The sequence below is a fragment of the Elgaria multicarinata genome, chromosome 14, assembly GCF_023053635.1.
Source record: "Elgaria multicarinata webbii isolate HBS135686 ecotype San Diego chromosome 14, rElgMul1.1.pri, whole genome shotgun sequence".
In the NCBI taxonomy this organism is placed as follows: domain Eukaryota; kingdom Metazoa; phylum Chordata; class Lepidosauria; order Squamata; family Anguidae; genus Elgaria; species Elgaria multicarinata.
In genome coordinates, this window is record NC_086184.1 from 18,618,040 (window position 1) to 18,631,579 (window position 13,540).

Consider the following 13,540-nt stretch of genomic DNA (forward strand, 5'->3'; position numbering starts at 1 on the left):
AGTGCATGAACAAGCGTCTTGGCGGAAGAGACAGACAGACAAAAATGATCGAATCCTGGCAATATTATACAGGAAAAACCGACAAGATTTATACAGGAAAAATCGACAAGAGTGAGACCAGATCTACACTTTATGTCAAATGATTATGACTATGGATTAAAAAGCAGGAAATAACACTATGAAAGCGGTATATGGAATGTGGATTATGCCCCAACAGTTATCAGTGCACTTCAATACCGCTATCAAGCAGTAGTGTAGATCTAGCATCAGCGTGGTGTTATGCTTAGAGCATTGGACTGGGATTCAGGAGACCTGGGTTCTAGTACCCACTCAGCCGTGAAGCTCGCTTGGATGATTTTAGGCCAGTCACCAACACGTAGCCTAAGCTACCTCGCAGAGTTGTTGAGAGGGTTGTTGCACCATGTCCTGCTTTGTTGGTCCCTGGCTGATGGCTGGCCAGCCACTGTGTGAAGAGAGTGCTGGACCAAATGGACCCTTGGTCTGATCCAGCAGGGCACTATTTATGTTCTTATGTTCTTATGTTAGGATAAGATGATGATGATGAGGACCAGATAGGCCATCTTGGGCTCCTTAGAGGAAAGATGCAATATAGATATAAAAAAATCAATCAGTCAATCAATTGCACTCCAATACTTTTACTCCAGGGTTTTCACATAGATCAGTAGCTGTAGGAAAGGATCTTTGATACTGCCCTGCTGACGCTTATATTCTTTTGTGTCACACTAGGCTTGCCTGATCACCATCACCCCTCCCCAGTCTCCCAAGCTGAATGTCATTATGCTTCAAAGTGTTATTTATTAATTACACTCACATTGTAGTACAGCCCGGATGCTTTCACAGGTTGGGATAAAATATGCACATCTTCATCCCTCTTGTATCTAATTTGGTTCTCAGCTATCTTGCTTTTGAATTATTTTTGCATATTGGTTTGCTTTAAAAAAAGTTCAGGAGTGAAAACATCAAATTGTATTCCTCCTCCCCCCAGAAACATATATCTTTTATTTTAATGGGAACATACACTTTTACTTGGGACAGGCATTGGAGTCATGGGCATGCATGTTTATGGGCTCAACTGTTCCTTTAAAATTAAAGTAACAATGAATTTTGCACACACACACACACTTATACACATACACACAAGCGATCTCCAGTGGAGGTGGGTGCATGGAGAAATATTAGCACAGGTATGGAAAATGAAGCAGAGCTCTGCACAAAATTATATGCATAACACTGTACCAGTTGAATACAGTATGTTCTTTCGTAAGTATCAGGATGTAAATGTGTGTTAAATTAAATTGAAGAAGGTGAGCGACGATTACAAAGAAAAAATTAAAAAATGAAATCCCGTTTTTGAAAAATGGAATTTTAACATTTACGCTGTTTCTGAACCAGAGCTTTAAGCTCTATCTTGGTAATGAAAAGGTGAAAGGGTGACTTGTGGTATTGAAAAAGGAGGTTATCATAAAATGAAGACGGAGTTATAATTGGGTCTCCTGCTGATACATGGGAGGGAAAAAAACAATTAGTGAAAGGCTTTAAAAAGGCTAATCTGAAAGAGTGGCTGAATAGAAAGTCCATTCCATTACTGCGGCAGCACTCATGAAACTAATCAAGAGACTTTCTTTCTGTGATGTTGGCTGATGCATCAGCTCAAAGTCTAAAGAACAGTATGGTTCCTCCTTCGTCAAGGAGAGCTTCTTTTCGCTCACACAATTATGAAACTACAAAATGCAACCTACCTGGTCCACATCACCTGATAGCAGCCATCCAAAAGCATTAAGGATTTTTACCCCTGTCTGGACTTTATGAAACTATGACAAGAAAGGTGATCGTGCACTGGTCTTTTTCAAAATGTATTTCCTTCATCACAAGCAAGATCTGCAGTGAACCAATACTGTTCAAGAAGAAGATGAAGTGGGGTAGCTTCACCATCTCCTGCTCACCTGCATATTCTGGGTGAGCTAAACCCTGCAGGTGTGAGCAATATCTGAATGCCTATGATCAGCAGGCCAGCTTTTGGCTCAGGCAGCTTGAGGGAGGCTCTCCCAGTTCACTACCCCTCCTCAAGTCCCAAGACTTTAGCTATGTGTTCTTTCAGCAAACCTTACCCATGGCTGTAGTTAAGTGGTAGAGCACATAAGAACACGAGAAGAGCCCTGCTGGATCAGACCGAGGGTCCATCTAGTCCAGCACTCTGTGCACACAGTGGTCAACCAGCTGTCGGCCACGGACCAACAAAGCAGGACATGGTGCAACAGCACCCTCCCACCCATGTTTCCAAGCAACTGCTGCACACAGGTTTACTGCCCCGGATACTGGAGGTAGCCCATAACCATCAGGGCTAGTAGCCATTGATAGCCTTCTCCTCTTCCAGGAATTTATCCAACTCTCTTTTAAAGCAATCCAAATTGGTGGCCATCAGTACATCTTGTGACAGTGAATTCCATAGTTTAACTATGTGCTGTGTGAAGAAGTCCTTCCTTTTATTTGTCTTGAATCTCCCACCAATTAGATTCATGGGATGACACCGGGTTCCAGTATTTTGCATGCAGAAGCTCTCAGGTGCAAGCCCTGCCTGCTGCCAATACTGGGCTAGATGGACCAATGGTCTAACTCAGTATAAGGCAGATTCCCATGTCCCGCAAAGTGGGTCCCTTTCCCCATCCCCAGATCCCACCATCTTTAAGGACAAGTCTAGGGAATCCTCTTTCAACATAAAGGTGCCACAGGATACTCACCTATGAGTAGAGATGGACAGACTGACTTGCACCTGCCTCCCCAAGCGCTCGTCAACCCCCCACCAACTGTTCAACGCTCCTTGGCCCCCTGGCTAAGCCCCTGGATGGGCCACAGACAGTCTGTGAGTGCCCTCATGGGTGCCTGTCCCCTTCAGGGCAGCTTGGGTATTTCCGTAAATCTAATGTTTCATAAATGGCAGCTGTAAAGGGCCCATTTGCGCAACATTGCAATCCATTCATTGGTACGAATGCCACAAGAGTCCACCAGGCTCCAACCCCCATTGGACTCCCGCATCATCCCTACCAATGAGGGACCCATTGACTTCCTTTCCTGCACTGCCCCCATCATTGTGACCAACCTATTTAACAACAAAGCTATCCATGCTAATTGCACAATTTCCCCATCTGGACCAGTGTAGAGCCAATGAAACACACTGTCTCCCAGTGCCATTTAGACTTGCAAGAGAAAAAAATATCCTACTCGCCTTTGAAGTGATCAGTCCTTCTTAAATTGCAGCCTTATAGGGCAGGTGGTGGGTACTGAAGAGAACAAAGAGAGTTCCTACACTAGCCAACATGGAGACTCTGTGTGCACTCAAACATGTCCTTCTGGCCTCCTGCCTTCCAGGGAATGTGCACAAAGCCAATTCACTCAAAGCTGATTCTAAATTACGCCCCCCCCCCCCCGCAGCCATTTTCTTCTAAAACTGTGACATACAAATTTTATGGTTCCCCTCATGGCCATTCTTTTTCATCTCAAGAACAAGCCTTTTTTTAAAAATCTTTTCAAATGTTACAACATCATTTTGTAAAGTAGCAACCAATGATGTGCATAAATTCTAAGTGAGTCACCCTGGCTGCTTAACCTTATCATCATTTTCTTGGATTTACCCTATAATCTTAAATTACCTGCTTGGAGGAGCCTAATTCCCTTCCCCACCCCCCATTCCTTTCTTTTTAAAAAAGAAACAAAAAGTCTTTTCCATATTGCTGAGAGATAATATGCAGTTCAAAGAGCTGCTTTTCCGTTCAGGACATTCCCTGCTTAATCCCATTCATCCTGTGCCTGCATCTTTTTTTTTTTTTGACTCTGTGCCATTATGAATTGCTTCACATTTGTCAAAAAGGCAGATTTGCTTTGTTGAATAAAGAGGCTAGCAAGTGCAAACATCATCATTTATGACCCTTCAGCTTTCTCCTGTTTCTGCTTGGTATTGCACCGGAAACATGAAACAGATATTATCTCTCTCTTTTTGGCTTTGCTTTGCTCCCTCTGCCCAGTCCAAAAACGGCTTACAGGACAGACCTGCACAATTTGTGACCTACAAAGCAACCTCTCCTGAACTGATTGAGTGCCTATCCCTACATAGACAAAATGGCACCAGCCACGCATAAGAGGGAGATATCACTAGACTTAGAGGGAACCCAAGTTTGCAGCTGTAACAACAACAACAACAACAGCTTTAAGAGAAAAAAAACCTTAAAGGGGAACCACAAAGGAGCACAGAATACTATTTGACTGTTCAGAGGAGCATAGAAAAAGTGGAGGAAGAGAATTTATTTATTTATTTAATTACATTTATATACCGCCCCATAGCCGAAGCTCTCTGGGTGGTTTACAAAAGCTAAAACAATGAACATTAAAAACAGATATACAAAATTTTAAAACCATCAAAAGCATAAAAACAATATCGATTTAAAACAACTAGTCCGGGGTCAATTAAAAATTCAGCAAATGTTGTTAACTGCCTGAGAGAAGAGAAAAGCCTTAACCTGGCGCCGAAATGTTAACAATGTTGGTGCCAGGTGAGCCTCGTCAGGGAGATCATTCCATAATTGGGGGGCCACCACTGAGAAGGCCCTCTCCCTTATGGAGTATCCTGGATAAGAGCATGGGTCACAGGCTGACTGGAACCCTAAACAGGTATACTTCATGTAGAGATGTCAGGGGCAGACAACTGAGACCAAGAGTCTGATGGACTCCCCTACGTTTGCCCCCCTGGATTTAGCCGGTTGCCTGCAACACATTCGTGGACCTGTCCTCCAAGTGCCCATGAGGCCCAACAAGTACTTGGCAGCTGTCCACCCTCATCCAGAGCCTCCCTTGTGGTGCACAAAGGAGGCTCTGGAAATGGCACATTTCCCCCACTGCATAAATGATGTCCGTAAAAGCCCCATTTACGTAATGGGGGGATACGTAATTTCCAGAGCAAGGGCAGATGGCTGCTGAGACCTTTATGGGCCTTGCCAACCCTCAAAAGAAGCTTGCGTGGCCCAATGAGCAGGGGCGAGTGACGGTGGTGGTGTGTCAGGTTCTGTCCTGCAGCACCACCTGGTGGCCGCAGTTCACCTTGCCAGCCGCAGAGTGGGTGCAGGACCCAGGCCCATACCATCCAGCCTTCACAGGTGGGCTGATGCCGACCAGCTGGGAGCAGCCAGGAAGATGCTATGTAAGAATTGCATTTCTGCTCCAGCTTTGCCACAGCAACATGGTCTCCTATGCCTGCTGCAGCCCATACCTGACTACCTGTAAATTCTGGACCTTGCCTTGCCTGACCTTCTGTTTCTCCTGACTATTTCATAGTTTCTTTTGCCTCTGGCCCTGCTCGAACTCTGTATGCCTCTGGACTTTGCCTCTGGCCCTGCCTGAACTCTGTTTGCCTCTGGACTCCAAACTCTGCTTGCCTCTGGACCTTGCCTTTTGCCTCTGGCCCTGCCTGGACTCTGTTTGCCGGTTCCACCACCGTCCATCCCAGCCCCGGCATTCCTGCGCTGAGGCCTTGCCACCCATGCCCCAGACCCTGACATGGTGGGCTGAGGGTACCATGAATTGGATGTGGGTGAATCCATCCATCCATCAGTAACTTCATATTGCAACGCATTGTTACAGGCAAACTTGTAAACGTCCTATTTCTGAAGCCCAATGCAGTGAGTTAAATCAAGAGATGTGTTGTCTGCTTCAGTGATCCCTTTTCACGAAGACAGTTCTTATTTCCCGTTCTTTCTAAATCACTGTTCTTATTTTCTCCAGGGATGTGCGAATCAGCAAAACGCGAGCTTGCCAGAGCCCTCTGTGAATTCCAGCTCGAAACTCGCTCCAGCTCGAGTCCATATGAGATTGTGAGCTTTATTTTTCTCTTTCCGCATGGAAATCTGAGGATGTTTCTATGCACGTTTCCCCAAATGTATGCATCAACTGTGCACATCTTTGAAATGCATTGAATGCATTCTTTCCCCATTGATTAAAGTGTGTTGATGCACATTTCTTTTCAAATGTACGCATGCTGTCTCTGTGTGGACTTTGACTGTGTATCATGTCTGACTCCACTGAGTCCGGAAAGTACGAACTGAGTAAATCCTGATAAAAAACAAATGGAAAGAAATTTCTCATGCTTCCCTAATTTTGCCCCAGTGTTTCCTTTGGTAGATCCCCCTAGGCTATTTCTACACCTGCTTTTCCCCCCAGGATCATCCCTGGATCATTCCTCTGCATCCAAATGACACACAGGGGATACTGGGAGCAGGCAGGGATGATCCCATTATTTTCCTGGGATAACCCTTAGGTGTAGAAAGGGCCCTAGTCCTTCTCTCCTACCAGTTTGGAATGAGCAGTACGGGGCACTCCCAAGTACCCTGCACAGTCAGCATAAGTAGCTTGGATATTTTTTCTGTTACTGGAAAGTCTGCATTAATTTATTCTTCCAGAGGACTGCACGCCAGGCCTCAGTGAACATGCTTGGACTGAATTCTTTCAGACTCAAGATATTTTTTCCAACAAGTAATGACAATGCCTGGATTCACATGGATACATCTTAGGAATGTGCCATTAGCCAGGCCACCTCGCACCCCCACCCTCTGGCCCTTTCGCTCAGCCTGGCTCTGTCAATGCTGATGCTTTTCCTAGCAAGGATGAAAACCTCACCTGGTTAATTTCTGTGAGTTGGATCCAGATTCAACCATGCTTAGTACAGACCAATTAAAAACAATGAGACAAATTAGTCATGAGTTACTTCAGTCCCACTGATTAACTCATAACTCAGCATGGATCCTGTGTCACATGCCAGTCTGCTCTTAAAGATACTGTTATGTGTTTATTATATTTATATAGACCTCTATACCTTTCCTCCAAGGAGATCAAGGCAGCCAACTTGATTTCACCACCACCCATCTGCATTTGATCCTCACCACAACTCTGTGACGTAGATTAGGCTGAGAGAGAGGAGCTGTCTTAAGGTCGCCCACTAAGCTTCATGATTGATTGTGGAAATTAATAGGGATGTGCTCCGCTTCTCCTCGGACCAGAGAAGCAAGATCGGATCGGGGGGCTTCGCCTCCCGTTAAGGCGGAGGCGAAGAGGATTGGGGGAGCTGCAGAGCATTGCGGAGTGGATCGAGGTGAAGGCAGATCCTTCGCCTCGATCTGGAGCTCCGCAAAAAAGGTAAGGGGTTTTTACTTGGCCCTGCTGCTGTCACTGCCGCCCATGCGGCAACGGCGGCAGAGCCAGGTAAGGGGGCAAGGGGGAGGGGGGTCTTACCTGCATCCGTCCATGGTCCTGCGGCTGCTTCAACTGAGCCCGAGGACTCAAACAGGAAGACTGCAGCCTAGTCTTCCTGTTTGAGTCCTCGGGCTCAGTTGAAGCAGCCGCGGGACCATGGACGGATGCAGGTAAAGGAGAGGAGGGAGGGGGGTTTACCTGGCCCTGCCACCACCGCTGCCCATGCGGTGACAGCAGCAGAGCCAGGTAAGGGGGCAAGGGGGAGGGGGGGTCTTACCTCTGTCTGTCCCAGCCCATCCCAGCTTCACTTTTGCCCACAGCTCAACCAGGAAGTGTAGGCCGCAATCGGGGCCTACAGTTCCTGGTTGAGCCGCGGGCTCTAGTGAAGCTGGGATGGGCCGGGACAGACACAGGTAAGGGGGAGGAGGGAGGGGGGCCTTACCTGGCGCCACTCCCCACCACTGCGGAGCCCCGATTCGGAGCCGGAGCTCCTCAGTGAAGCGGAGTGGCCCCTAGGTGGATTGAGGTGGGGCGAAGCAGGCCCGATCTGCAATTTGCGAATCGGGCATGAAGAGGATCGGGGGGGGGGGGGTCCGTGCACAACCCTAGAAATTAAGTCTGACACTCTAACCCAGGGATAGATATCATGGTGTCTTCCAAATGCTCTGGACTCCAACTTGTATAATCTGTAACCATTGGCCATGCTAGCTGGGGCTTATGGGGGCACTAGGTTGCTTACTCTTGCTCTAACAACCAATGTGCCATGCAGATACACAAATTAAATATCATATGTAGCAAGCAGTCAGAACCAGCCAGAACTCTAAAGGGACTATCCAAAGTGTTGAACCCATTTTGGAGGCTAGAGTTCAGCACCTTGGACAGCTCCTTCACAGTTCTGTCCACTTGTGACTAAATCCCCAAATATAATCACAGCCCCACTGAAATTGGAGCCCCCAGCCCCCACTGACGGCCCCCCTTCCTGAATCATCGCATCTGTCTAATTCTCTCCTCGTCTCACTGGGATAATCAGCTTTCTTTCATTCATTCTTTTGTTCATTCCCTCTCTTTCTCTCTTTTCCAAAGTTAGCTCATTCAACGCAACATCGCATAGAAATAAAGCTCTGCTTGGCTGTTTGTTATGAAATGCACACCACTTCCGATTATCCTGCCTCATCAAGACAGCATTCCTGTCTCACACATTCTAGCCTTCCTTTTTATGGTAGCTATTAACGGATTCCCCCCCTCTTTTTTAAAAGTGTTTCGGTTTCTTGAGGAATATTTATGGTTTTGACGGGGTGCTCATGAAGTTACGAAGCAGTTTGCGAGAGCCTTCAGGGAAAGCCTACATTAAAGATTAATTCCAATGATGGACTTCGATTGCAATTGCCTAGGAAGCACCATGGTTTCTTCACCGCTACAGTATGTGCCAAACTTGTTTATTTCTGTGGTCTGAAAATGCTTTGTTGATCTTTGGATGGAAATCAAACTTTTAAATTATTATTTTAATGGCCTTAAGAACATAAGAATATAAGAAGCATCTTGTTTGATCAGACCAAGGGTCCATCTAGTCCAGCACTCTGTTCACACAGTGGCCAACCAGCCATTGGCCAGGGACCAACAAAGCAGGACATGGTGCAACAGCACCCTCCCACCCATGCTCCCCAGCAACTGGTGCACACAGGCTTACTACCTTGAACACTGGAGATAGCACACAACCATCAGGGCTAGTAGCCATTGATAGCCTTTGCTTCCAGGAATTTATCCAACCCTGTTTTAAAGCCAGCCTGTAGTAGTGAGTTCTATAATTTAACTATGTGCTGTGTGAAGAAGTATTTCCCTTTATTTGTTCTGGATCTCCCACCAGTCAGTTTCATGGGATGACCCTGGGTTCTAGTATTTTGAAAGTGGGAGAAAAATGTCTTCTAATTCACATTCTCCATACCATGCATAATTTTGTACACCTCTATCATGTCTCCCCTTATCTTCCTTTTTACCAAACTAAACTATCCCAGTTGATGTAACCTTTCCTTGTAGGGGATATGATCCAGCCCCTTAATCATTTTATTGCCCCTTTCTGCCCCTTTTCCAGCTCTATAATATCCTTTTTTTAGGTGTGGTGACCAGAACTGTACACAGTATTCTAAGTGTGGTCGCACCATAGATTTGTATAAGGGCAGTATGATACTGGCCATTTTATTCTCAATTCCTTTTCTTATAACGCCTAACATGGAGTGTGCCTTCTTTACAGTGGCCGCACACTGGGTGGACATTTTCTCCTTGGTCTCAGAAACTGAACAGGTGAAATTTCCTCCTCTTTTTTTCTCCATACCATAAAAAGCACTACCTACATTTCTGTGTGTCATCCATGTCTTGAGGCACCAAGATAAAGCGATGGGCTTACAATCATTGAGTATTGGGGCAAGTAATACCAAGGCTGAGTGTGAAGGAGCACTGGCAATCTTTACTTCTGCAGGTGAGAGTTGGGGGAAAATAAGGCAATATAGAACAGAACGAGGACAAGTTGTTGCATCTTTGCTGGTCCTGGGCGCTCCATCCTCCCATCTGGATTTGGGCCTGAAAGCCCAAGGAAAAGCATGGAGGGTAAATTGTAAGTAAGCACAACTTATGACCTTGCACAACATTATCACTGATCATGGGACATCTGTTTAGCCATCAGCTTTAGTTTCCCATTTCCTGGCTTTTCGAAGTTTGGGCCAACATGGGATAGCCTTAACTCTGGTCTTTTAAACTGGCATGTTTTATTTTATTTGTTTGAGAATTGTATATATCTCTATCCATCCATCCATCCATCCATCCATCCATCCATCCATCCATCCATCCATCCATCCATCCATCATCTACTTTATATCTCTGCATTCCCTGGCTCCAGTCCATTCTCTTAACCACCTATTATTTGGTGGTTTCTCGCCTTTTGTGCAGATTTTCCTCATTCCAAATGTCCTTTCTAAGGCTTAATTATTGGCAGCAAGAGGTTTAAGCTACGGTATGCTCTCTCTCTCTCTCTCTCTCTCTCTCTCTCTCTCTCTCTGTGTGTGTGTGTGTGTGTGTGTATGATCCCATGAAGCTGTTTGGTGGGAGATTCAGAACACATAAAGGAAGGACTTCTTCACATAGTGCATAGTTAAACTATGGCATTCACTGCCACAATTTGGCCACTGCTTTAAAATGGGGCTGGATAAATTCCTGGAGGAGAAGGCAATCAATGGCTACTAGTCCTGATGGCTATGTGTTTCCTCCAGTATATGAGGCAGTAAGTCTATATATGCTAGTTTCTGGGGAACATGGGTGAGAGGGGGCTGTTGCACCATGTCCTGCTTGTGGGTCAACAGCCATGGTCAGTGTGATAACAGATTGCTGGACTAGATAGAACCTTGGTCTGATCCAGCACGGCTCTCATTCTTATGTTCTTATTTGGCACCAGCCATTTTGCCTTTTGCCTCATTCACCACATTTAACCCGGCATTTATCTATGTAGAGATGTGCCTGCTATAACCTGTACAATACACCATATTAGGGATGTTGGAGAAATCCTCATCGGAATCAAATGAGTTTTGATTTTTATGAATGTGACAATGGGTTCTGCAGTTGGGTGGATTATTCAGACTTGCAGACTGTTTTTCTAACTGTCCGGAAGGTTGTGCAAATGTAGTAATAGGGAAGAAAAGGCCCCAAATGTGCATTTCTCCCATAGACTAGTCCGTGAAAATGCAAATGGGGTGGGGATTAGCTCCTTTCCACAAGCACAAATTTGTGCAAGTGCAAAACTGCATAAATTTGAAAACTAAAAATAATAGTAAACTGTTTCCATTAATGAGTGGACAATAGAATGAAAAGTTCTTGACAATCCACAAAACTCAGATGGAACAGATTTTACACAGCCCACACCTCTCTACACAATATTGGTGATTGCTATCTTAGAGTGATTTAATCTATGCAGAGACGTGCACTGGTAATGAGCAAAGGAGAAGGCATCAATTAACAGAAGAACTGATAGCTACTGCAAAGTAAATGTGTGCGGTCCATATATTTGGACTCATCATCAACAACACAAACAACAATTCTTTACATTGGTTCCACTTTGGAAACAAGTCCAAATGATTCTATCTTCAAAATCCCGGGAGAATTTTGGATGAGAAGAATTTCAGAAACATCCCTAGTGGAAACTATTGGCAGAAATGGTGTCAATTGTGTATTCTTAGAAAAGCAGATATTGTTGGTTGAGGGAGGCAAGCAATCTTTGAAGGATGATAGCTTTAAGCTATGTAGAATTAGGCATCTCTTTTTAGTTTCCCCTCTTTGTCTGACCCTAATTGATTAAGGAGAGTTGGGTTTTTAGTAAGTACGGCTGTATCTTTGGCGGCAAGTAATCCCTTTCTGCAAGCTGGCTTTTCTCTTGCTTTATAGTCAGCTAAATTCAAGCTTGGAAAAATTAAATGGCTAGAGGCTCAACGAGCCCTGAGTTCATTACATAACACAGGAGCAAGTCAAAAACATTGCTCATATAGATTGACCTCAGCTGACCTGGAAATGACAATCCATTAAAGCAAACAGTGCTTTTAAAACACACACACACACACACACACACACACACACACACACACACACACACACACTAATGGAAGTAGAGCAGAGAGCAATGGAGCATTTCCCCATGTTAATTACACCACAATCCAGAAGAGGGCAACAGATATTCATTCGTCCTGCCCTATTATACCTGGGAAAGAGACAGATAACATAGATATGATGTTATCTATTATTGGATTCATTTCTTGGATAAAATAGAATGCACCTTTCAGTTCTCCACAGACTCTCTTTCAGAATGAAATAAAGTTGCTTAAATGTGTTTTATTAGATAATGGGAGAAGTGTGATCAAAGGCCCTTAATGCAAGGAAAGAACAAGAGAAAGTACTCCATTTATAGAATTCAAGATGGGGTGAGTGTCACCGGCTTAGATGGCTTTAAAAGGGCATCCAACAAATCTATAGAGGAGAGCTCATAAGAACACAGGAAGCTGCCTTATACTGAGTCAGACGATTGGTACATCTACCCCAGTATTATTAACACTGACTGGTAGCAGCTAGCTCTCCAGCTTCTCGGGCAGCAGCTTTTCCTGCCCTACTGGAAGATGACAGGGATTGAATCTGGGACCCAGGACCACTGTGTCCAGAGGCAGGGGCAATCACATACTATCTTCACGTCCTGTTCTTGGGCTTCCTTACAGCATCTGCTTGGCTGGCCCCTACCCTAAAGAGGGTGATGAACTAGATGGCGTGTGAGTGTGACCCAGCAGGGCTCTTTTTTTGTTTTCTTATGTGGAGATGTTTAGATAATCAGTCATCTTGGACTTTTTGGACTACTGTAAAGGGCTCTACATGGATCTGCCTTTGAAAACTATTCAAGAATGCTGCAGCCAGGCTGTTGGCTGAGGAGGCTAGTTACAGGGAGTACCTAACAGTGTCACTGGGTATGGTCTGTTTCCCAGCAGAGTTCATAGGGCTGGTTATGACCTATAAAGCCCTATATGGCTTGTGACTGGGATAACTGAAAGTCTGCCTTCTCCCAGATGAGCCTGCCCAGTTCTTAAGATCATCTGGAGAGGCCTTTCTTTCAAGACCACCGTCTTCAGAACCATATTTAGTGGTGACATGAGAAAGGGCCTTTCTGGTGGTAGCTCCTAGACTATGGGACCTCCCCTCAAGGCTAGCTAGGTTTTCTCCCTCTCTGCTCTCTTTCCACCAGCAGACAAAGAGCACTTTATTTAAGAAGGCCTTTAGCTTGTAAGTGGGTCTGTTGTGTGGAGTGGTGTCTTTAAATCTTTATTTTTTAAATCCCCCCTGTAATGATTATGAATTATTACATTTTATTGTTTAAACAATTTTGATTGTGTGAGCCAGCTTGAGTGCCAGTTTTTGGAAGAAAAGTGGGGTACATATACACAAATAAATATTCAAGACACCATCATCTTCTTGCTTATTTCTAGGGATGGGGCAAGAAATTAATTCAGTTTTCAGTTTAATGTGACTTTACCTTATTTTGCAATTTTGATCCAATATGTGGAGCTTAGTTATCCTTCAAAGTTCACTATTCTTTGAATTTTGCCTTGGAGTTCTCCTTTCACAAACTGTACCAAAATGTGTGTAATTAAGGTAAGGTGCACACAAATTCATATGTTAGTGAACATAATGTTTAAAAAAGTATTATGGATCAGACCAAGGGTCCATCTAGTCCAGCACTCTCTTCACACAGTGGCCAAACAGCCAGGGA